General features: G+C 40.2%; 25 non-coding genes across 25 annotated transcripts; 19 read left to right on the top strand and 6 right to left on the bottom strand.

Moving 5' to 3' along the window:
• The first annotated feature begins 47 nt into the window (after positions 1–47).
• On the top strand, positions 48–121 carry trnai-aau (transfer RNA isoleucine (anticodon AAU)). Its single transcript has one exon. It is a non-coding gene; the product is annotated as a tRNA-Ile (tRNA).
• Positions 122–286: 165 nt separating this feature from the next.
• trnas-aga (transfer RNA serine (anticodon AGA)) lies at positions 287–368 on the bottom strand. Its single transcript has one exon. It is a non-coding gene; the product is annotated as a tRNA-Ser (tRNA).
• Positions 369–2,068: 1,700 nt separating this feature from the next.
• On the top strand, positions 2,069–2,283 carry LOC131702278 (small nucleolar RNA U3). The gene has a single exon (XR_009309428.1). It is a non-coding gene; the product is annotated as a small nucleolar RNA U3 (small nucleolar RNA).
• A 1,112-nt stretch (positions 2,284–3,395) lies between these two features.
• On the top strand, positions 3,396–3,477 carry trnal-cag (transfer RNA leucine (anticodon CAG)). The gene has a single exon. It is a non-coding gene; the product is annotated as a tRNA-Leu (tRNA).
• A 288-nt stretch (positions 3,478–3,765) lies between these two features.
• On the top strand, positions 3,766–3,839 carry trnai-aau (transfer RNA isoleucine (anticodon AAU)). The gene has a single exon. It is a non-coding gene; the product is annotated as a tRNA-Ile (tRNA).
• A 165-nt stretch (positions 3,840–4,004) lies between these two features.
• Positions 4,005–4,086, bottom strand: trnas-aga (transfer RNA serine (anticodon AGA)). The gene has a single exon. It is a non-coding gene; the product is annotated as a tRNA-Ser (tRNA).
• Positions 4,087–5,787: 1,701 nt separating this feature from the next.
• Positions 5,788–6,002, top strand: LOC131702207 (small nucleolar RNA U3). Its single transcript, XR_009309361.1, has one exon. It is a non-coding gene; the product is annotated as a small nucleolar RNA U3 (small nucleolar RNA).
• A 1,112-nt stretch (positions 6,003–7,114) lies between these two features.
• trnal-cag (transfer RNA leucine (anticodon CAG)) lies at positions 7,115–7,196 on the top strand. The gene has a single exon. It is a non-coding gene; the product is annotated as a tRNA-Leu (tRNA).
• A 288-nt stretch (positions 7,197–7,484) lies between these two features.
• trnai-aau (transfer RNA isoleucine (anticodon AAU)) lies at positions 7,485–7,558 on the top strand. The gene has a single exon. It is a non-coding gene; the product is annotated as a tRNA-Ile (tRNA).
• Positions 7,559–7,723: 165 nt separating this feature from the next.
• trnas-aga (transfer RNA serine (anticodon AGA)) lies at positions 7,724–7,805 on the bottom strand. The gene has a single exon. It is a non-coding gene; the product is annotated as a tRNA-Ser (tRNA).
• Positions 7,806–9,506: 1,701 nt separating this feature from the next.
• LOC131702206 (small nucleolar RNA U3) lies at positions 9,507–9,721 on the top strand. The gene has a single exon (XR_009309360.1). It is a non-coding gene; the product is annotated as a small nucleolar RNA U3 (small nucleolar RNA).
• A 1,112-nt stretch (positions 9,722–10,833) lies between these two features.
• On the top strand, positions 10,834–10,915 carry trnal-cag (transfer RNA leucine (anticodon CAG)). Its single transcript has one exon. It is a non-coding gene; the product is annotated as a tRNA-Leu (tRNA).
• Positions 10,916–11,203: 288 nt separating this feature from the next.
• On the top strand, positions 11,204–11,277 carry trnai-aau (transfer RNA isoleucine (anticodon AAU)). The gene has a single exon. It is a non-coding gene; the product is annotated as a tRNA-Ile (tRNA).
• A 165-nt stretch (positions 11,278–11,442) lies between these two features.
• trnas-aga (transfer RNA serine (anticodon AGA)) lies at positions 11,443–11,524 on the bottom strand. Its single transcript has one exon. It is a non-coding gene; the product is annotated as a tRNA-Ser (tRNA).
• A 1,701-nt stretch (positions 11,525–13,225) lies between these two features.
• LOC131702205 (small nucleolar RNA U3) lies at positions 13,226–13,440 on the top strand. Its single transcript, XR_009309359.1, has one exon. It is a non-coding gene; the product is annotated as a small nucleolar RNA U3 (small nucleolar RNA).
• A 1,112-nt stretch (positions 13,441–14,552) lies between these two features.
• On the top strand, positions 14,553–14,634 carry trnal-cag (transfer RNA leucine (anticodon CAG)). The gene has a single exon. It is a non-coding gene; the product is annotated as a tRNA-Leu (tRNA).
• Positions 14,635–14,922: 288 nt separating this feature from the next.
• Positions 14,923–14,996, top strand: trnai-aau (transfer RNA isoleucine (anticodon AAU)). Its single transcript has one exon. It is a non-coding gene; the product is annotated as a tRNA-Ile (tRNA).
• Positions 14,997–15,161: 165 nt separating this feature from the next.
• Positions 15,162–15,243, bottom strand: trnas-aga (transfer RNA serine (anticodon AGA)). Its single transcript has one exon. It is a non-coding gene; the product is annotated as a tRNA-Ser (tRNA).
• A 1,699-nt stretch (positions 15,244–16,942) lies between these two features.
• Positions 16,943–17,157, top strand: LOC131702204 (small nucleolar RNA U3). The gene has a single exon (XR_009309358.1). It is a non-coding gene; the product is annotated as a small nucleolar RNA U3 (small nucleolar RNA).
• A 1,113-nt stretch (positions 17,158–18,270) lies between these two features.
• On the top strand, positions 18,271–18,352 carry trnal-cag (transfer RNA leucine (anticodon CAG)). The gene has a single exon. It is a non-coding gene; the product is annotated as a tRNA-Leu (tRNA).
• Positions 18,353–18,640: 288 nt separating this feature from the next.
• trnai-aau (transfer RNA isoleucine (anticodon AAU)) lies at positions 18,641–18,714 on the top strand. Its single transcript has one exon. It is a non-coding gene; the product is annotated as a tRNA-Ile (tRNA).
• A 164-nt stretch (positions 18,715–18,878) lies between these two features.
• Positions 18,879–18,960, bottom strand: trnas-aga (transfer RNA serine (anticodon AGA)). Its single transcript has one exon. It is a non-coding gene; the product is annotated as a tRNA-Ser (tRNA).
• Positions 18,961–20,664: 1,704 nt separating this feature from the next.
• LOC131702250 (small nucleolar RNA U3) lies at positions 20,665–20,879 on the top strand. The gene has a single exon (XR_009309404.1). It is a non-coding gene; the product is annotated as a small nucleolar RNA U3 (small nucleolar RNA).
• Positions 20,880–21,991: 1,112 nt separating this feature from the next.
• On the top strand, positions 21,992–22,073 carry trnal-cag (transfer RNA leucine (anticodon CAG)). Its single transcript has one exon. It is a non-coding gene; the product is annotated as a tRNA-Leu (tRNA).
• Positions 22,074–22,361: 288 nt separating this feature from the next.
• On the top strand, positions 22,362–22,435 carry trnai-aau (transfer RNA isoleucine (anticodon AAU)). The gene has a single exon. It is a non-coding gene; the product is annotated as a tRNA-Ile (tRNA).
• The last annotated feature ends 1,127 nt before the right edge of the window (positions 22,436–23,562 follow it).

Below are 23,562 nucleotides of genomic sequence, written 5' to 3'. Positions count from 1 at the left end.
CGCAGGCCTTGTTTTTCTCGGGTTTTATTAACGCGCTCCATGTGTGTGGCCGGTTAGCTCAGTTGGTTAGAGCGTGGTGCTAATAACGCCAAGGTCGCGGGTTCGATCCCCGTACGGGCCATGACTTTTCTTCTTTAAAGAAACCACAGCATTTGGAATGGTGCCAAAATGAACATTCTTTAACAAAATGAACCGGTGCGATATGAAGTAGAACCAGTAATATTTCAAATTCCTCATCTTTAAACATGTATTAGGAATGAACACATACAATTAAAAAGAAAGCTTACGTAGTCGGCAGGATTCGAACCTGCGCGGGGAAACCCCAATGGATTTCTAGTCCATCGCCTTAACCACTCGGCCACGACTACATGTTCTTACATTGGACTGTGAAATGATCCATATTATTGTCAAAAGAAGTAAAAGACACCCGCGGTAATGCTGCAGATGGCAGTATAGGCTAACATGAACCGAATCAAATGCCTTTGTTGAAACTCCATCGATTTATACAAGGCAAGCACACGTGGGAAATGTAAATACAATATCCTTTCTGTCAACGTTCATAATAATGAATACATCTTTATTTCAAAATACGTAACAATTTAAGTGATCTTTTCAAACCACCCATACACAAAAAACAAAGTAGATCTTGATTTCAACTGAAAAACTGACTTGCTTCATGGCTGCTGCCACAGCACTCAAGCACGTTGTGGCTAGCGTGAGCGGACTTAGCAGATAACAAGATCTACAAAATATCACATGCCAATAAAACATAACACAATTATGTTCGATTTTATAACAAAACCCCACCCCAGATGGGACTCGAACCCACTATCCCTGGCTTAGGAGGCCAGTGGCCTTAGCCATTAGGCCACTAGGGCTGACATGGGAAGCGCACATTTGGTAGTTCTAAAGAAAGTGGGAACAATAGTATCGTGGTTTCATAAATATCCAAGCCATCTTTGGTGTTCAAACAAAGCAGTTACATTGGGAAAGGGCCGTACTTATCAGTAAGTGTTTGAAATGCATGTGGGAAGATTTAAGATTGTGAAGAAGTTTTAATATGCTTCGTATTTGCGCATTGGTAACCTTACATAATTACGTTTTGATTAATGCCACTTCCTTACCTGACAGTAGTCAGGGTGACGATACAAGACCAAAGCCAATAAACCTGTTATTTTCCTGTCCTTTCATTACCATATTCTAGTGTGCTTGTTCAGAATATGCGTGAATCCTGAAAACGTCTTGCTAATATGTGAACAAAGCCAGCATTCACTTTATTGATCACCATGTGGAATAGCCGCTATTGGAACACACATGATTGTGTTAAAGATGTTAATAGACTTTCAATGTACACGTTTTAGAGCTGAACGTTTGTTGAGACAGTTCAAGCGCTGTAGCAGTGTTTACCTATTTCATGGATGTTTGCTTTTTCGTCTTACTCTGGAAAAAATAATAATAGCAATAGAAAAATGTAGGCAAAACAATTTTTGAGAACCGCATTTGGGTGAAAAATGAACAGTTTCAAAACACATTTGTAAACGCATTGGATTCTATTATGGTGTTTCCGAGCTGTTGAATGTTTCTTATTATATACAGGTTTACTGGCTTGACAGAAAGGCGATTGACAAAAAGAATGCCTCGTCCCTGCGTGGGCTTGAAACAGCAACGTTTTGGTTAAGCCGAACGCGCTCACCGATTACGTTGTTTTATTAGATAACACCCTCGGAGCCCAACAGAACACTGTATGCGTATAATTAAAATATTTACGGTTCAAATGGGAATCGTATTCATCAGATTTTAAGCACACATTTGATAGACGTCACAGTGCAAAGGAGGAAGGCAGGCAATGCAAATGAGGCAACTGGCTCGTACTTTTTAAATCATACCAAAAAATTGAACCCAATTAAGCTTTTAACCGCCTGCAGTCTGGAATGAGTTTGAAATGTTATTGTAACAACTCACTGGGCTACAGCAATTGCATTATATGAAAGTGCTCCTGTTTATTTGTCACCGGCACAGCTACCGGTGCCACTCAGAGTTGGAGGGAGACGGTCGGCCACTTGCCCATTAAACAATACTTTCAGGGATCATTTCTATAGTGATTTGCTAGCGAAATGCGTTTTGAAAGTGTTTGGGCTCGCTACCCACGAGGAAGAGTGAGAGTGTTCGTTTTTGAGCGTGAAGAAGACAGCGAGTGTTGTTTTTGACCAACTGCTCGCTGTTATTGATGACCGCTCCAGTGTTCCTTAGGGGGCTGGAGGAAGCGGACACGTTCTGAGTGGGTGTCTTACCAAAACGTAAGAAAGATGAACTACAGTTGCAAAGCACTGCTGCTTTTTCGATGATTGATTAAAACTATCAAACTGACTGAAAACACGGATCGCATTAATTGCGATTGGTTTCATACCAATACGCTTACATAACAGATATTGGTTATAGACAATGTCATATACACAGAAATGAACACGGACAGTGTTTATTAAGGGCTGACTCATTGACATGTTCGAGAGATCTAGGTGTACTGGACAAATCTACTGGATTATTTTCCATGTCGTAATTGTGCCGCCTGTGATAATGCGTTTGCGTTTTACAAGCCATACAACGAAAAAAGAGTACAGTGTCTTACAAGTGATGACCTGTGCTTCAACGCATGTCATTTATTTGTTTTTTTGTCCTTGCCATTTGCAATATGTTGGTAAAACTACTAGACAGTGACGATTGCGCATTGATGAGCAAGCATAAAAGTTCAATTAGGAGAAAAGATATCCATTCACCACTAGCTAGACATTTCGTAGATGCCAAACATTCCATTTCAGATCTGAAATACCGCAGCATACAAAAAATATTTCAAGCTCGAGGACGTGATAATCTCGATCAAAAACTATTACAATGTGAATCCAAATGGATCTTCTATCTCCATATGGTACAACCCGAGGGATTAAATGAAGCGCTAGGATTATCCTGTTTTCTGTGATATAATGCGCAACCATACTTGTCTTTCATAAGATCTGAAAATAAATTATAGCGCTTTGAGATTATGTCTGTTATTAGCAGATTGTTTAGAAATGTACTCAAATATGTTACAACTGTTCTGTCTACGAAATATATCTGTAACATTTATGTAATGCCTTTGTGGTTTTTTGATGAAGTTCATTTGCTAACAGACTGTTCTGATTTTGATTCAAACCGTGAAGCGATCGCTCTGTTTGCAGTATATTTTCTTTCAGTAAGAGGAGTGTCCTTGTGATTCCATACAAAATGCGACAAAACCTGTCGCCCTCCTTAATATAAACAGAAAAAGAACAAGTACACGCACACGCCAGGTGATTTACTGCAGCGTCAGACATGGGAGGTTCAGCAGTGTGCTGCAGCGTTGTGCAAAGTCGTCGGTGTAAGTCAGGATGGCCGAGCGGTCTAAGGCGCTGTGGTCAGGTCGCAGTCTCCATGGAGGCGTGGGCTCGAACCCCACTTCTGACAACAGTTCTTGTTAATTTATTTCTAAAACGTCCACCGAATGCTTGGTAATTTTACATGTTTTTCTTTTTAGTATTCAAATCACAGCTTTTTAAATGAGAGAAAGTCACCGCAAGCCCGCACCTCGCCACTTTCTTCACACTGCTAAACTGCCTCATAAAGATGAGACCTCTAATTATGCCTTTCCAATACTTTGAATGTGTTATTGTTGAGTTTAACATAACATCTTGGTAATCATAATGTCCGCAGGCCTTGTTTTTCTCGGGTTTTATTAACGCGCTCCATGTGTGTGGCCGGTTAGCTCAGTTGGTTAGAGCGTGGTGCTAATAACGCCAAGGTCGCGGGTTCGATCCCCGTACGGGCCATGACTTTTCTTCTTTAAAGAAACCACAGCATTTGGAATGGTGCCAAAATGAACATTCTTTAACAAAATGAACCGGTGCGATATGAAGTAGAACCAGTAATATTTCAAATTCCTCATCTTTAAACATGTATTAGGAATGAACACATACAATTAAAAAGAAAGCTTACGTAGTCGGCAGGATTCGAACCTGCGCGGGGAAACCCCAATGGATTTCTAGTCCATCGCCTTAACCACTCGGCCACGACTACATGTTCTTACATTGGACTGTGAAATGATCCATATTATTGTCAAAAGAAGTAAAAGACACCCGCGGTAATGCTGCAGATGGCAGTATAGGCTAACATGAACCGAAGTCAAATGCCTTTGTTGAAACTCCATCGATTTATACAAGGCAAGCACACGTGGGAAATGTAAATACAATATCCTTTCTGTCAACGTTCATAATAATGAATACATCTTTATTTCAAAATACGTAACAATTTAAGTGATCTTTTCAAACCACCCATACACAAAAAACAAAGTAGATCTTGATTTCAACTGAAAAACTGACTTGCTTCATGGCTGCTGCCACAGCACTCAAGCACGTTGTGGCTAGCGTGAGCGGACTTAGCAGATAACAAGATCTACAAAATATCACATGCCAATAAAACATAACACAATTATGTTCGATTTTATAACAAAACCCCACCCCAGATGGGACTCGAACCCACTATCCCTGGCTTAGGAGGCCAGTGGCCTTAGCCATTAGGCCACTAGGGCTGACATGGGAAGCGCACATTTGGTAGTTCTAAAGAAAGTGGGAACAATAGTATCGTGGTTTCATAAATATCCAAGCCATCTTTGGTGTTCAAACAAAGCAGTTACATTGGGAAAGGGCCGTACTTATCAGTAAGTGTTTGAAATGCATGTGGGAAGATTTAAGATTGTGAAGAAGTTTTAATATGCTTTGTATTTGCGCATTGGTAACCTTACATAATTACGTTTTGATTAATGCCACTTCCTTACCTGACAGTAGTCAGGGTGACGATACAAGACCAAAGCCAATAAACCTGTTATTTTCCTGTCCTTTCATTACCATATTCTAGTGTGCTTGTTCAGAATATGCGTGAATCCTGAAAACGTCTTGCTAATATGTGAACAAAGCCAGCATTCACTTTATTGATCACCATGTGGAATAGCCGCTATTGGAACACACATGATTGTGTTAAAGATGTTAATAGACTTTCAATGTACACGTTTTAGAGCTGAACGTTTGTTGAGACAGTTCAAGCGCTGTAGCAGTGTTTACCTATTTCATGGATGTTTGCTTTTTCGTCTTACTCTGGAAAAAATAATAATAGCAATAGAAAAATGTAGGCAAAACAATTTTTGAGAACCGCATTTGGGTGAAAAATGAACAGTTTCAAAACACATTTGTAAACGCATTGGATTCTATTATGGTGTTTCCGAGCTGTTGAATGTTTCTTATTATATACAGGTTTACTGGCTTGACAGAAAGGCGATTGACAAAAAGAATGCCTCGTCCCTGCGTGGGCTTGAAACAGCAACGTTTTGGTTAAGCCGAACGCGCTCACCGATTACGTTGTTTTATTAGATAACACCCTCGGAGCCCAACAGAACACTGTATGCGTATAATTAAAATATTTACGGTTCAAATGGGAATCGTATTCATCAGATTTTAAGCACACATTTGATAGACGTCACAGTGCAAAGGAGGAAGGCAGGCAATGCAAATGAGGCAACTGGCTCGTACTTTTTAAATCATACCAAAAAATTGAACCCAATTAAGCTTTTAACCGCCTGCAGTCTGGAATGAGTTTGAAATGTTATTGTAACAACTCACTGGGCTACAGCAATTGCATTATATGAAAGTGCTCCTGTTTATTTGTCACCGGCACAGCTACCGGTGCCACTCAGAGTTGGAGGGAGACGGTCGGCCACTTGCCCATAAAACAATACTTTCAGGGATCATTTCTATAGTGATTTGCTAGCGAAATGCGTTTTGAAAGTGTTTGGGCTCGCTACCCACGAGGAAGAGTGAGAGTGTTCGTTTTTGAGCGTGAAGAAGACAGCGAGTGTTGTTTTTGACCAACTGCTCGCTGTTATTGATGACCGCTCCAGTGTTCCTTAGGGGGCTGGAGGAAGCGGACACGTTCTGAGTGGGTGTCTTACCAAAACGTAAGAAAGATGAACTACAGTTGCAAAGCACTGCTGCTTTTTCGATGATTGATTAAAACTATCAAACTGACTGAAAACACGGATCGCATTAATTGCGATTGGTTTCATACCAATACGCTTACATAACAGATATTGGTTATAGACAATGTCATATACACAGAAATGAACACGGACAGTGTTTATTAAGGGCTGACTCATTGACATGTTCGAGAGATCTAGGTGTACTGGACAAATCTACTGGATTATTTTCCATGTCGTAATTGTGCCGCCTGTGATAATGCGTTTGCGTTTTACAAGCCATACAACGAAAAAAGAGTACAGTGTCTTACAAGTGATGACCTGTGCTTCAACGCATGTCATTTATTTGTTTTTTTGTCCTTGCCATTTGCAATATGTTGGTAAAACTACTAGACAGTGACGATTGCGCATTGATGAGCAAGCATAAAAGTTCAATTAGGAGAAAAGATATCCATTCACCACTAGCTAGACATTTCGTAGATGCCAAACATTCCATTTCAGATCTGAAATACCGCAGCATACAAAAAATATTTCAAGCTCGAGGACGTGATAATCTCGATCAAAAACTATTACAATGTGAATCCAAATGGATCTTCTATCTCCATATGGTACAACCCGAGGGATTAAATGAAGCGCTAGGATTATCCTGTTTTCTGTGATATAATGCGCAACCATACTTGTCTTTCATAAGATCTGAAAATAAATTATAGCGCTTTGAGATTATGTCTGTTATTAGCAGATTGTTTAGAAATGTACTCAAATATGTTACAACTGTTCTGTCTACGAAATATATCTGTAACATTTATGTAATGCCTTTGTGGTTTTTTGATGAAGTTCATTTGCTAACAGACTGTTCTGATTTTGATTCAAACCGTGAAGCGATCGCTCTGTTTGCAGTATATTTTCTTTCAGTAAGAGGAGTGTCCTTGTGATTCCATACAAAATGCGACAAAACCTGTCGCCCTCCTTAATATAAACAGAAAAAGAACAAGTACACGCACACGCCAGGTGATTTACTGCAGCGTCAGACATGGGAGGTTCAGCAGTGTGCTGCAGCGTTGTGCAAAGTCGTCGGTGTAAGTCAGGATGGCCGAGCGGTCTAAGGCGCTGTGGTCAGGTCGCAGTCTCCATGGAGGCGTGGGCTCGAACCCCACTTCTGACAACAGTTCTTGTTAATTTATTTCTAAAACGTCCACCGAATGCTTGGTAATTTTACATGTTTTTCTTTTTAGTATTCAAATCACAGCTTTTTAAATGAGAGAAAGTCACCGCAAGCCCGCACCTCGCCACTTTCTTCACACTGCTAAACTGCCTCATAAAGATGAGACCTCTAATTATGCCTTTCCAATACTTTGAATGTGTTATTGTTGAGTTTAACATAACATCTTGGTAATCATAATGTCCGCAGGCCTTGTTTTTCTCGGGTTTTATTAACGCGCTCCATGTGTGTGGCCGGTTAGCTCAGTTGGTTAGAGCGTGGTGCTAATAACGCCAAGGTCGAGGGTTCGATCCCCGTACGGGCCATGACTTTTCTTCTTTAAAGAAACCACAGCATTTGGAATGGTGCCAAAATGAACATTCTTTAACAAAATGAACCGGTGCGATATGAAGTAGAACCAGTAATATTTCAAATTCCTCATCTTTAAACATGTATTAGGAATGAACACATACAATTAAAAAGAAAGCTTACGTAGTCGGCAGGATTCGAACCTGCGCGGGGAAACCCCAATGGATTTCTAGTCCATCGCCTTAACCACTCGGCCACGACTACATGTTCTTACATTGGACTGTGAAATGATCCATATTATTGTCAAAAGAAGTAAAAGACACCCGCGGTAATGCTGCAGATGGCAGTATAGGCTAACATGAACCGAAGTCAAATGCCTTTGTTGAAACTCCATCGATTTATACAAGGCAAGCACACGTGGGAAATGTAAATACAATATCCTTTCTGTCAACGTTCATAATAATGAATACATCTTTATTTCAAAATACGTAACAATTTAAGTGATCTTTTCAAACCACCCATACACAAAAAACAAAGTAGATCTTGATTTCAACTGAAAAACTGACTTGCTTCATGGCTGCTGCCACAGCACTCAAGCACGTTGTGGCTAGCGTGAGCGGACTTAGCAGATAACAAGATCTACAAAATATCACATGCCAATAAAACATAACACAATTATGTTCGATTTTATAACAAAACCCCACCCCAGATGGGACTCGAACCCACTATCCCTGGCTTAGGAGGCCAGTGGCCTTAGCCATTAGGCCACTAGGGCTGACATGGGAAGCGCACATTTGGTAGTTCTAAAGAAAGTGGGAACAATAGTATCGTGGTTTCATAAATATCCAAGCCATCTTTGGTGTTCAAACAAAGCAGTTACATTGGGAAAGGGCCGTACTTATCAGTAAGTGTTTGAAATGCATGTGGGAAGATTTAAGATTGTGAAGAAGTTTTAATATGCTTCGTATTTGCGCATTGGTAACCTTACATAATTACGTTTTGATTAATGCCACTTCCTTACCTGACAGTAGTCAGGGTGACGATACAAGACCAAAGCCAATAAACCTGTTATTTTCCTGTCCTTTCATTACCATATTCTAGTGTGCTTGTTCAGAATATGCGTGAATCCTGAAAACGTCTTGCTAATATGTGAACAAAGCCAGCATTCACTTTATTGATCACCATGTGGAATAGCCGCTATTGGAACACACATGATTGTGTTAAAGATGTTAATAGACTTTCAATGTACACGTTTTAGAGCTGAACGTTTGTTGAGACAGTTCAAGCGCTGTAGCAGTGTTTACCTATTTCATGGATGTTTGCTTTTTCGTCTTACTCTGGAAAAAATAATAATAGCAATAGAAAAATGTAGGCAAAACAATTTTTGAGAACCGCATTTGGGTGAAAAATGAACAGTTTCAAAACACATTTGTAAACGCATTGGATTCTATTATGGTGTTTCCGAGCTGTTGAATGTTTCTTATTATATACAGGTTTACTGGCTTGACAGAAAGGCGATTGACAAAAAGAATGCCTCGTCCCTGCGTGGGCTTGAAACAGCAACGTTTTGGTTAAGCCGAACGCGCTCACCGATTACGTTGTTTTATTAGATAACACCCTCGGAGCCCAACAGAACACTGTATGCGTATAATTAAAATATTTACGGTTCAAATGGGAATCGTATTCATCAGATTTTAAGCACACATTTGATAGACGTCACAGTGCAAAGGAGGAAGGCAGGCAATGCAAATGAGGCAACTGGCTCGTACTTTTTAAATCATACCAAAAAATTGAACCCAATTAAGCTTTTAACCGCCTGCAGTCTGGAATGAGTTTGAAATGTTATTGTAACAACTCACTGGGCTACAGCAATTGCATTATATGAAAGTGCTCCTGTTTATTTGTCACCGGCACAGCTACCGGTGCCACTCAGAGTTGGAGGGAGACGGTCGGCCACTTGCCCATAAAACAATACTTTCAGGGATCATTTCTATAGTGATTTGCTAGCGAAATGCGTTTTGAAAGTGTTTGGGCTCGCTACCCACGAGGAAGAGTGAGAGTGTTCGTTTTTGAGCGTGAAGAAGACAGCGAGTGTTGTTTTTGACCAACTGCTCGCTGTTATTGATGACCGCTCCAGTGTTCCTTAGGGGGCTGGAGGAAGCGGACACGTTCTGAGTGGGTGTCTTACCAAAACGTAAGAAAGATGAACTACAGTTGCAAAGCACTGCTGCTTTTTCGATGATTGATTAAAACTATCAAACTGACTGAAAACACGGATCGCATTAATTGCGATTGGTTTCATACCAATACGCTTACATAACAGATATTGGTTATAGACAATGTCATATACACAGAAATGAACACGGACAGTGTTTATTAAGGGCTGACTCATTGACATGTTCGAGAGATCTAGGTGTACTGGACAAATCTACTGGATTATTTTCCATGTCGTAATTGTGCCGCCTGTGATAATGCGTTTGCGTTTTACAAGCCATACAACGAAAAAAGAGTACAGTGTCTTACAAGTGATGACCTGTGCTTCAACGCATGTCATTTATTTGTTTTTTTGTCCTTGCCATTTGCAATATGTTGGTAAAACTACTAGACAGTGACGATTGCGCATTGATGAGCAAGCATAAAAGTTCAATTAGGAGAAAAGATATCCATTCACCACTAGCTAGACATTTCGTAGATGCCAAACATTCCATTTCAGATCTGAAATACCGCAGCATACAAAAAATATTTCAAGCTCGAGGACGTGATAATCTCGATCAAAAACTATTACAATGTGAATCCAAATGGATCTTCTATCTCCATATGGTACAACCCGAGGGATTAAATGAAGCGCTAGGATTATCCTGTTTTCTGTGATATAATGCGCAACCATACTTGTCTTTCATAAGATCTGAAAATAAATTATAGCGCTTTGAGATTATGTCTGTTATTAGCAGATTGTTTAGAAATGTACTCAAATATGTTACAACTGTTCTGTCTACGAAATATATCTGTAACATTTATGTAATGCCTTTGTGGTTTTTTGATGAAGTTCATTTGCTAACAGACTGTTCTGATTTTGATTCAAACCGTGAAGCGATCGCTCTGTTTGCAGTATATTTTCTTTCAGTAAGAGGAGTGTCCTTGTGATTCCATACAAAATGCGACAAAACCTGTCGCCCTCCTTAATATAAACAGAAAAAGAACAAGTACACGCACACGCCAGGTGATTTACTGCAGCGTCAGACATGGGAGGTTCAGCAGTGTGCTGCAGCGTTGTGCAAAGTCGTCGGTGTAAGTCAGGATGGCCGAGCGGTCTAAGGCGCTGTGGTCAGGTCGCAGTCTCCATGGAGGCGTGGGCTCGAACCCCACTTCTGACAACAGTTCTTGTTAATTTATTTCTAAAACGTCCACCGAATGCTTGGTAATTTTACATGTTTTTCTTTTTAGTATTCAAATCACAGCTTTTTAAATGAGAGAAAGTCACCGCAAGCCCGCACCTCGCCACTTTCTTCACACTGCTAAACTGCCTCATAAAGATGAGACCTCTAATTATGCCTTTCCAATACTTTGAATGTGTTATTGTTGAGTTTAACATAACATCTTGGTAATCATAATGTCCGCAGGCCTTGTTTTTCTCGGGTTTTATTAACGCGCTCCATGTGTGTGGCCGGTTAGCTCAGTTGGTTAGAGCGTGGTGCTAATAACGCCAAGGTCGCGGGTTCGATCCCCGTACGGGCCATGACTTTTCTTCTTTAAAGAAACCACAGCATTTGGAATGGTGCCAAAATGAACATTCTTTAACAAAATGAACCGGTGCGATATGAAGTAGAACCAGTAATATTTCAAATTCCTCATCTTTAAACATGTATTAGGAATGAACACATACAATTAAAAAGAAAGCTTACGTAGTCGGCAGGATTCGAACCTGCGCGGGGAAACCCCAATGGATTTCTAGTCCATCGCCTTAACCACTCGGCCACGACTACATGTTCTTACATTGGACTGTGAAATGATCCATATTATTGTCAAAAGAAGTAAAAGACACCCGCGGTAATGCTGCAGATGGCAGTATAGGCTAACATGAACCGAAGTCAAATGCCTTTGTTGAAACTCCATCGATTTATACAAGGCAAGCACACGTGGGAAATGTAAATACAATATCCTTTCTGTCAACGTTCATAATAATGAATACATCTTTATTTCAAAATACGTAACAATTTAAGTGATCTTTTCAAACCACCCATACACAAAAAACAAAGTAGATCTTGATTTCAACTGAAAAACTGACTTGCTTCATGGCTGCTGCCACAGCACTCAAGCACGTTGTGGCTAGCGTGAGCGGACTTAGCAGATAACAAGATCTACAAAATATCACATGCCAATAAAACATAACACAATTATGTTCGATTTTATAACAAAACCCCACCCCAGATGGGACTCGAACCCACTATCCCTGGCTTAGGAGGCCAGTGGCCTTAGCCATTAGGCCACTAGGGCTGACATGGGAAGCGCACATTTGGTAGTTCTAAAGAAAGTGGGAACAATAGTATCGTGGTTTCATAAATATCCAAGCCATCTTTGGTGTTCAAACAAAGCAGTTACATTGGGAAAGGGCCGTACTTATCAGTAAGTGTTTGAAATGCATGTGGGAAGATTTAAGATTGTGAAGAAGTTTTAATATGCTTCGTATTTGCGCATTGGTAACCTTACATAATTACGTTTTGATTAATGCCACTTCCTTACCTGACAGTAGTCAGGGTGACGATACAAGACCAAAGCCAATAAACCTGTTATTTTCCTGTCCTTTCATTACCATATTCTAGTGTGCTTGTTCAGAATATGCGTGAATCCTGAAAACGTCTTGCTAATATGTGAACAAAGCCAGCATTCACTTTATTGATCACCATGTGGAATAGCCGCTATTGGAACACACATGATTGTGTTAAAGATGTTAATAGACTTTCAATGTACACGTTTTAGAGCTGAACGTTTGTTGAGACAGTTCAAGCGCTGTAGCAGTGTTTACCTATTTCATGGATGTTTGCTTTTTCGTCTTACTCTGGAAAAAATAATAATAGCAATAGAAAAATGTAGGCAAAACAATTTTTGAGAACCGCATTTGGGTGAAAAATGAACAGTTTCAAAACACATTTGTAAACGCATTGGATTCTATTATGGTGTTTCCGAGCTGTTGAATGTTTCTTATTATATACAGGTTTACTGGCTTGACAGAAAGGCGATTGACAAAAAGAATGCCTCGTCCCTGCGTGGGCTTGAAACAGCAACGTTTTGGTTAAGCCGAACGCGCTCACCGATTACGTTGTTTTATTAGATAACACCCTCGGAGCCCAACAGAACACTGTATGCGTATAATTAAAATATTTACGGTTCAAATGGGAATCGTATTCATCAGATTTTAAGCACACATTTGATAGACGTCACAGTGCAAAGGAGGAAGGCAGGCAATGCAAATGAGGCAACTGGCTCGTACTTTTTAAATCATACCAAAAAATTGAACCCAATTAAGCTTTTAACCGCCTGCAGTCTGGAATGAGTTTGAAATGTTATTGTAACAACTCACTGGGCTACAGCAATTGCATTATATGAAAGTGCTCCTGTTTATTTGTCACCGGCACAGCTACCGGTGCCACTCAGAGTTGGAGGGAGACGGTCGGCCACTTGCCCATAAAACAATACTTTCAGGGATCATTTCTATAGTGATTTGCTAGCGAAATGCGTTTTGAAAGTGTTTGGGCTCGCTACCCACGAGGAAGAGTGAGAGTGTTCGTTTTTGAGCGTGAAGAAGACAGCGAGTGTTGTTTTTGACCAACTGCTCGCTGTTATTGATGACCGCTCCAGTGTTCCTTAGGGGGCTGGAGGAAGCGGACACGTTCTGAGTGGGTGTCTTACCAAAACGTAAGAAAGATGAACTACAGTTGCAAAGCACTGCTGCTTTTTCGATGATTGATTAAAACTATCAAACTGACTGAAAACACGGATCGCATTAATTGCGATTGGTTTCATACCAATACGCTTACATAACAGATATTGGTTATAGACAATGTCATATACACAGAAATGAACACGGACAGTGTTTATTAAGGGCTGACTCATTGACATGTTCGAGAGATCTAGGTGTACTGGACAAATCTACTGGATTATTTTCCATGTCGTAATTGTGCCGCCTGTGATAATGCGTTTGCGTTTTACAAGCCATACAACGAAAAAAGAGTACAGTGTCTTACAAGTGATGACCTGTGCTTCAACGCATGTCATTTATTTGTTTTTTTGTCCTTGCCATTTGCAATATGTTGGTAAAACTACTAGACAGTGACGATTGCGCATTGATGAGCAAGCATAAAAGTTCAATTAGGAGAAAAGATATCCATTCACCACTAGCTAGACATTTCGTAGATGCCAAACATTCCATTTCAGATCTGAAATACCGCAGCATACAAAAAATATTTCAAGCTCGAGGACGTGATAATCTCGATCAAAAACTATTACAATGTGAATCCAAATGGATCTTCTATCTCCATATGGTACAACCCGAGGGATTAAATGAAGCGCTAGGATTATCCTGTTTTCTGTGATATAATGCGCAACCATACTTGTCTTTCATAAGATCTGAAAATAAATTATAGCGCTTTGAGATTATGTCTGTTATTAGCAGATTGTTTAGAAATGTACTCAAATATGTTACAACTGTTCTGTCTACGAAATATATCTGTAACATTTATGTAATGCCTTTGTGGTTTTTTGATGAAGTTCATTTGCTAACAGACTGTTCTGATTTTGATTCAAACCGTGAAGCGATCGCTCTGTTTGCAGTATATTTTCTTTCAGTAAGAGGAGTGTCCTTGTGATTCCATACAAAATGCGACAAAACCTGTCGCCCTCCTTAATATAAACAGAAAAAGAACAAGTACACGCACACGCCAGGTGATTTACTGCAGCGTCAGACATGGGAGGTTCAGCAGTGTGCTGCAGCGTTGTGCAAAGTCGTCGGTGTAAGTCAGGATGGCCGAGCGGTCTAAGGCGCTGTGGTCAGGTCGCAGTCTCCATGGAGGCGTGGGCTCGAACCCCACTTCTGACAACAGTTCTTGTTAATTTATTTCTAAAACGTCCACCGAATGCTTGGTAATTTTACATGTTTTTCTTTTTAGTATTCAAATCACAGCTTTTTAAATGAGAGAAAGTCACCGCAAGCCCGCACCTCGCCACTTTCTTCACACTGCTAAACTGCCTCATAAAGATGAGACCTCTAATTATGCCTTTCCAATACTTTGAATGTGTTATTGTTGAGTTTAACATAACATCTTGGTAATCATAATGTCCACAGGCCTTGTTTTTCTCGGGTTTTATTAACGCGCTCCATGTGTGTGGCCGGTTAGCTCAGTTGGTTAGAGCGTGGTGCTAATAACGCCAAGGTCGCGGGTTCGATCCCCGTACGGGCCATGACTTTTCTTCTTTAAAGAAACCACAGCATTTGGAATGGTGCCAAAATGAACATTCTTTAACAAAATGAACCGGTGCGATATGAAGTAGAACCAGTAATATTTCAAATTCCTCATCTTTAAACATGTATTAGGAATGAACACATACAATTAAAAAGAAAGCTTACGTAGTCGGCAGGATTCGAACCTGCGCGGGGAAACCCCAATGGATTTCTAGTCCATCGCCTTAACCACTCGGCCACGACTACATGTTCTTACATTGGACTGTGAAATGATCCATATTATTGTCAAAAGAAGTAAAAGACACCCGCGGTAATGCTGCAGATGGCAGTATAGGCTAACATGAACCGAAGTCAAATGCCTTTGTTGAAACTCCATCGATTTATACAAGGCAAGCACACGTGGGAAATGTAAATACAATATCCTTTCTGTCAACGTTCATAATAATGAATACATCTTTATTTCAAAATACGTAACAATTTAAGTGATCTTTTCAAACCACCCATACACAAAAAACAAAGTAGATCTTGATTTCAACTGAAAAACTGACTTGCTTCATGGCTGCTGCCACAGCACTCAAGCACGTTGTGGCTAGCGTGAGCGGACTTAGCAGATAACAAGATCTACAAAATATCACATGCCAATAAAACATAACACAATTATGTTCGATTTTATAACAAAACCCCACCCAGATGGGACTCGAACCCACTATCCCTGGCTTAGGAGGCCAGTGGCCTTAGCCATTAGGCCACTAGGGCTGACATGGGAAGCGCACATTTGGTAGTTCTAAAGAAAGTGGGAACAATAGTATCGTGGTTTCATAAATATCCAAGCCATCTTTGGTGTTCAAACAAAGCAGTTACATTGGGAAAGGGCCGTACTTATCAGTAAGTGTTTGAAATGCATGTGGGAAGATTTAAGATTGTGAAGAAGTTTTAATATGCTTCGTATTTGCGCATTGGTAACCTTACATAATTACGTTTTGATTAATGCCACTTCCTTACCTGACAGTAGTCAGGGTGACGATACAAGACCAAAGCCAATAAACCTGTTATTTTCCTGTCCTTTCATTACCATATTCTAGTGTGCTTGTTCAGAATATGCGTGAATCCTGAAAACGTCTTGCTAATATGTGAACAAAGCCAGCATTCACTTTATTGATCACCATGTGGAATAGCCGCTATTGGAACACACATGATTGTGTTAAAGATGTTAATAGACTTTCAATGTACACGTTTTAGAGCTGAACGTTTGTTGAGACAGTTCAAACGCTGTAGCAGTGTTTACCTATTTCATGGATGTTTGCTTTTTCGTCTTACTCTGGAAAAAATAATAATAGCAATAGAAAAATGTAGGCAAAACAATTTTGAGAACCGCATTTGGGTGAAAAATGAACAGTTTCAAAACACATTTGTAAACGCATTGGATTCTATTATGGTGTTTCCGAGCTGTTGAATGTTTCTTATTATATACAGGTTTACTGGCTTGACAGAAAGGCGATTGACAAAAAGAATGCCTCGTCCCTGCGTGGGCTTGAAACAGCAACGTTTTGGTTAAGCCGAACGCGCTCACCGATTACGTTGTTTTATTAGATAACACCCTCGGAGCCCAACAGAACACTGTATGCGTATAATTAAAATATTTACGGTTCAAATGGGAATCGTATTCATCAGATTTTAAGCACACGTTTGATAGACGTCACAGTGCAAAGGAGGAAGGCAGGCAATGCAAATGAGGCAACTGGCTCGTACTTTTTAAATCATACCAAAAAATTGAACCCAATTAAGCTTTTAACCGCCTGCAGTCTGGAATGAGTTTGAAATGTTATTGTAACAACTCACTGGGCTACAGCAATTGCATTATATGAAAGTGCTCCTGTTTATTTGTCACCGGCACAGCTACCGGTGCCACTCAGAGTTGGAGGGAGACGGTCGGCCACTTGCCCATAAAACAATACTTTCAGGGATCATTTCTATAGTGATTTGCTAGCGAAATGCGTTTTGAAAGTGTTTGGGCTCGCTACCCACGAGGAAGAGTGAGAGTGTTCGTTTTTGAGCGTGAAGAAGACAGCGAGTGTTGTTTTTGACCAACTGCTCGCTGTTATTGATGACCGCTCCAGTGTTCCTTAGGGGGCTGGAGGAAGCGGACACGTTCTGAGTGGGTGTCTTACCAAAACGTAAGAAAGATGAACTACAGTTGCAAAGCACTGCTGCTTTTTCGATGATTGATTAAAACTATCAAACTGACTGAAAACACGGATCGCATTAATTGCGATTGGTTTCATACCAATACGCTTACATAACAGATATTGGTTATAGACAATGTCATATACACAGAAATGAACACGGACAGTGTTTATTAAGGGCTGACTCATTGACATGTTCGAGAGATCTAGGTGTACTGGACAAATCTACTGGATTATTTTCCATGTCGTAATTGTGCCGCCTGTGATAATGCGTTTGCGTTTTACAAGCCATACAACGAAAAAAGAGTACAGTGTCTTACAAGTGATGACCTGTGCTTCAACGCATGTCATTTATTTGTTTTTTTGTCCTTGCCATTTGCAATATGTTGGTAAAACTACTAGACAGTGACGATTGCGCATTGATGAGCAAGCATAAAAGTTCAATTAGGAGAAAAGATATCCATTCACCACTAGCTAGACATTTCGTAGATGCCAAACATTCCATTTCAGATCTGAAATACCGCAGCATACAAAAAATATTTCAAGCTCGAGGACGTGATAATCTCGATCAAAAACTATTACAATGTGAATCCAAATGGATCTTCTATCTCCATATGGTACAACCCGAGGGATTAAATGAAGCGCTAGGATTATCCTGTTTTCTGTGATATAATGCGCAACCATACTTGTCTTTCATAAGATCTGAAAATAAATTATAGCGCTTTGAGATTATGTCTGTTATTAGCAGATTGTTTAGAAATGTACTCAAATATGTTACAACTGTTCTGTCTACGAAATATATCTGTAACATTTATGTAATGCCTTTGTGGTTTTTTGATGAAGTTCATTTGCTAACAGACTGTTCTGATTTTGATTCAAACCGTGAAGCGATCGCTCTGTTTGCAGTATATTTTCTTTCAGTAAGAGGAGTGTCCTTGTGATTCCATACAAAATGCGACAAAAACCTGTCGCCCTCCTTAATATAAACAGAAAAAGAACAAGTACACGCACACGCCAGGTGATTTACTGCAGCGTCAGACATGGGAGGTTCAGCAGTGTGCTGCAGCGTTGTGCAAAGTCGTCGGTGTAAGTCAGGATGGCCGAGCGGTCTAAGGCGCTGTGGTCAGGTCGCAGTCTCCATGGAGGCGTGGGCTCGAACCCCACTTCTGACAACAGTTCTTGTTAATTTATTTCTAAAACGTCCACCGAATGCTTGGTAATTTTACATGTTTTTCTTTTTAGTATTCAAATCACAGCTTTTTAAATGAGAGAAAGTCACCGCAAGCCCGCACCTCGCCACTTTCTTCACACTGCTAAACTGCCTCATAAAGATGAGACCTCTAATTATGCCTTTCCAATACTTTGAATGTGTTATTGTTGAGTTTAACATAACATCTTGGTAATCATAATGTCCGCAGGCCTTGTTTTTCTCGGGTTTTATTAACGCGCTCCATGTGTGTGGCCGGTTAGCTCAGTTGGTTAGAGCGTGGTGCTAATAACGCCAAGGTCGCGGGTTCGATCCCCGTACGGGCCATGACTTTTCTTCTTTAAAGAAACCACAGCATTTGGAATGGTGCCAAAATGAACATTCTTTAACTAAATGAACCGGTGCGATATGAAGTAGAACCAGTAATATTTCAGATTCCTCATCTTTAAACATGTATTAGGAATGAACACATACAATAAAAAGAAAGCTTACGTAGTCGGCAGGATTCGAACCTGCGCGGGGAAACCCCAATGGATTTCTAGTCCATCGCCTTAACCACTCGGCCACGACTACATGTTCTTACATTGGACTGTGAAATGATCCATATTATTGTCAAAAGAAGTAAAAGACACCCGCGGTAATGCTGCAGATGGCAGTATAGGCTAACATGAACCGAAGTCAAATGCCTTTGTTGAAACTCCATCGATTTATACAAGGCAAGCACACGTGGGAAATGTAAATACAATATCCTTTCTGTCAACGTTCATAATAATGAATACATCTTTATTTCAAAATACGTAACAATTTAAGTGATCTTTTTCAAACCACCCATACACAAAAAACAAAGTAGATCTTGATTTCAACTGAAAAACTGACTTGCTTCATGGCTGCTGCCACAGCACTCAAGCACGTTGTGGCTAGCGTGAGCGGACTTAGCAGATAACAAGATCTACAAAATATCACATGCCAATAAAACATAACACAATTATGTTCGATTTTATAACAAAACCCCACCCCAGATGGGACTCGAACCCACTATCCCTGGCTTAGGAGGCCAGTGGCCTTAGCCATTAGGCCACTAGGGCTGACATGGGAAGCGCACATTTGGTAGTTCTAAGAAAGTGGGAACAATAGTATCGTGGTTTCATAAATATCCAAGCCATCTTTGGTGTTCAAACAAAGCAGTTACATTGGGAAAGGGCCGTACTTATCAGTAAGTGTTTGAAATGCATGTGGGAAGATTTAAGATTGTGAAGAAGTTTTAATATGCTCGTATTTGCGCATTGGTAACCTTACATAATTACGTTTTGATTAATGCCACTTCCTTACCTGACAGTAGTCAGGGTGACGATACAAGACCAAAGCCAATAAACCTGTTATTTTCCTGTCCTTTCATTACCATATTCTAGTGTGCTTGTTCAGAATATGCGTGAATCCTGAAAACGTCTTGCTAATATGTGAACAAAGCCAGCATTCACTTTATTGATCACCATGTGGAATAGCCGCTATTGGAACACACATGATTGTGTTAAAGATGTTAATAGACTTTCAATGTACACGTTTTTAGAGCTGAACGTTTGTTGAGACAGTTCAAGCGCTGTAGCAGTGTTTACCTATTTCATGGATGTTTGCTTTTTCGTCTTACTCTGGAAAAAAAATAATAATAGCAATAGAAAAAATGTAGGCAAAACAATTTTTGAGAACCGCATTTGGGTGAAAAATGAACAGTTTCAAAACACATTTGTAAACGCATTGGATTCTATTATGGTGTTTCCGAGCTGTTGAATGTTTCTTATTATATACAGGTTTACTGGCTTGACAGAAAGGCGATTGACAAAAAGAATGCCTCGTCCCTGCGTGGGCTTGAAACAGCAACGTTTTGGTTAAGCCGAACGCGCTCACCGATTACGTTGTTTTATTAGATAACACCCTCGGAGCCCAACAGAACACTGTATGCGTATAATTAAAATATTTACGGTTCAAATGGGAATCGTATTCATCAGATTTTAAGCACACATTTGATAGACGTCACAGTGCAAAGGAGGAAGGCAGGCAATGCAAATGAGGCAACTGGCTCGTACTTTTTAAATCATACCAAAAAATTGAACCCAATTAAGCTTTTAACCGCCTGCAGTCTGGAATGAGTTTGAAATGTTATTGTAACAACTCACTGGGCTACAGCAATTGCATTATATGAAAGTGCTCCTGTTTATTTGTCACCGGCACAGCTACCGGTGCCACTCAGAGTTGGAGGGAGACGGTCGGCCACTTGCCCATAAAACAATACTTTCAGGGATCATTTCTATAGTGATTTGCTAGCGAAATGCGTTTTGAAAGTGTTTGGGCTCGCTACCCCACGAGGAAGAGTGAGAGTGTTCGTTTTTGAGCGTGAAGAAGACAGCGAGTGTTGTTTTTGACCAACTGCTCGCTGTTATTGATGACCGCTCCAGTGTTCCTTAGGGGCTGGAGGAAGCGGACACGTTCTGAGTGGGTGTCTTACAAAACGTAAGAAAGATGAACTACAGTTGCAAAGCACTGCTGCTTTTTCGATGATTGATTAAAACTATCAAACTGACTGAAAACACGGATCGCATTAATTGCGATTGGTTTCATACCAATACGCTTACATAACAGATATTGGTTATAGACAATGTCATATACACAGAAATGAACACGGACAGTGTTTATTAAGGGCTGACTCATTGACATGTTCGAGAGATCTAGGTGTACTGGACAAAATCTACTGGATTATTTTCCATGTCGTAATTGTGCCGCCTGTGATAATGCGTTTGCGTTTTACAAGCCATACAACGAAAAAAGAGTACAGTGTCTTACAAGTGATGACCTGTGCTTCAACGCATGTCATTTATTTGTTTTTTTTGTCCTTGCCATTTGCAATATGTTGGTAAAACTACTAGACAGTGACGATTGCGCATTGATGAGCAAGCATAAAAGTTCAATAGGAGAAAAGATATCCATTCACCACTAGCTAGACATTTCGTAGATGCCAAACATTCCATTTCAGATCTGAAATACCGCAGCATACAAAAAATATTTCAAGCTCGAGGACGTGATAATCTCGATCAAAAACTATTACAATGTGAATCCAAATGGATCTTCTATCTCCATATGGTACAACCCGAGGGATTAAATGAAGCGCTAGGATTATCCTGTTTTCTGTGATATAATGCGCAACCATACTTGTCTTTCATAAGATCTGAAAATAAATTATAGCGCTTTGAGATTATGTCTGTTATTAGCAGATTGTTTAGAAATGTACTCAAATATGTTACAACTGTTCTGTCTACGAAATATATCTGTAACATTTATGTAATGCCTTTGTGGTTTTTTGATGAAGTTCATTTGCTAACAGACTGTTCTGATTTTGATTCAAACCGTGAAGCGATCGCTCTGTTTGCAGTATATTTTCTTTCAGTAAGAGGAGTGTCCTTGTGATTCCATACAAAATGCGACAAAACCTGTCGCCCTCCTTAATATAAACAGAAAAAGAACAAGTACACGCACACGCCAGGTGATTTACTGCAGCGTCAGACATGGGAGGTTCAGCAGTGTGCTGCAGCGTTGTGCAAAGTCGTCGGTGTAAGTCAGGATGGCCGAGCGGTCTAAGGCGCTGTGGTCAGGTCGCAGTCTCCATGGAGGCGTGGGCTCGAACCCCACTTCTGACAACAGTTCTTGTTAATTTATTTCTAAAACGTCCACCGAATGCTGGTAATTTTACATGTTTTTCTTTTTAGTATTCAAATCACAGCTTTTTAAATGAGAGAAAGTCACCGCAAGCCCGCACCTCGCCACTTTCTTCACACTGCTAAACTGCCTCATAAAGATGAGACCTCTAATTATGCCTTTCCAATACTTTGAATGTGTTATTGTTGAGTTTAACATAACATCTTGGTAATCATAATGTCCACCAGGCCTTGTTTTTCTCGGGTTTTATTAACGCGCTCCATGTGTGTGGCCGGTTAGCTCAGTTGGTTAGAGCGTGGTGCTAATAACGCCAAGGTCGCGGGTTCGATCCCCGTACGGGCCATGACTTTTCTTCTTTAAAGAAACCACAGCATTTGGAATGGTGCCAAAATGAACATTCTTTAACAAAATGAACCGGTGCGATATGAAGTAGAACCAGTAATATTTCAAATTCCTCATCTTTAAACATGTATTAGGAATGAACACATACAATTAAAAAGAAAGCTTACGTAGTCGGCAGGATTCGAACCTGCGCGGGGAAACCCCAATGGATTCTAGTCCATCGCCTTAACCACTCGGCCACGACTACATGTTCTTACATTGGACTGTGAAATGATCCATATTATTGTCAAAAGAAGTAAAAGACACCCGCGGTAATGCTGCAGATGGCAGTATAGGCTAACATGAACCGAAGTCAAATGCCTTTGTTGAAACTCCATCGATTTATACAAGGCAAGCACACGTGGAAATGTAAATACAATATCCTTTCTGTCAACGTTCATAATAATGAATACATCTTTATTTCAAAATACGTAACAATTTAAGTGATCTTTTCAAACCACCCATACACAAAAAACAAAGTAGATCTTGATTTCAACTGAAAAACTGACTTGCTTCATGGCTGCTGCCACAGCACTCAAGCACGTTGTGGCTAGCGTGAGCGGACTTAGCAGATAACAAGATCTACAAAATATCACATGCCAATAAAACATAACACAATTATGTTCGATTTTATAACAAAACCCCACCCCAGATGGGACTCGAACCCACTATCCCTGGCTTAGGAGGCCAGTGGCCTTAGCCATTAGGCCACTAGGGCTGACATGGGAAGCGCACATTTGGTAGTTCTAAAGAAAGTGGGAACAATAGTATCGTGGTTTCATAAATATCCAAGCCATCTTTGGTGTTCAAACAAAGCAGTTACATTGGGAAAGGGCCGTACTTATCAGTAAGTGTTTGAAATGCATGTGGGAAGATTTAAGATTGTGAAGAAGTTTTAATATGCTTCGTATTTGCGCATTGGTAACCTTACATAATTACGTTTTGATTAATGCCACTTCCTTACCTGACAGTAGTCAGGGTGACGATACAAGACCAAAGCCAATAAACCTGTTATTTTCCTGTCCTTTCATTACCATATTCTAGTGTGCTTGTTCAGAATATGCGTGAATCCTGAAAACGTCTTGCTAA

This window comes from Acipenser ruthenus, chromosome 29, assembly GCF_902713425.1.
Source record: "Acipenser ruthenus chromosome 29, fAciRut3.2 maternal haplotype, whole genome shotgun sequence".
Lineage (NCBI taxonomy): Eukaryota > Metazoa > Chordata > Actinopteri > Acipenseriformes > Acipenseridae > Acipenser > Acipenser ruthenus.
Note: the sequence above shows the minus strand (reverse complement) of the source record. Positions and strands in the feature narration are given on the sequence as shown.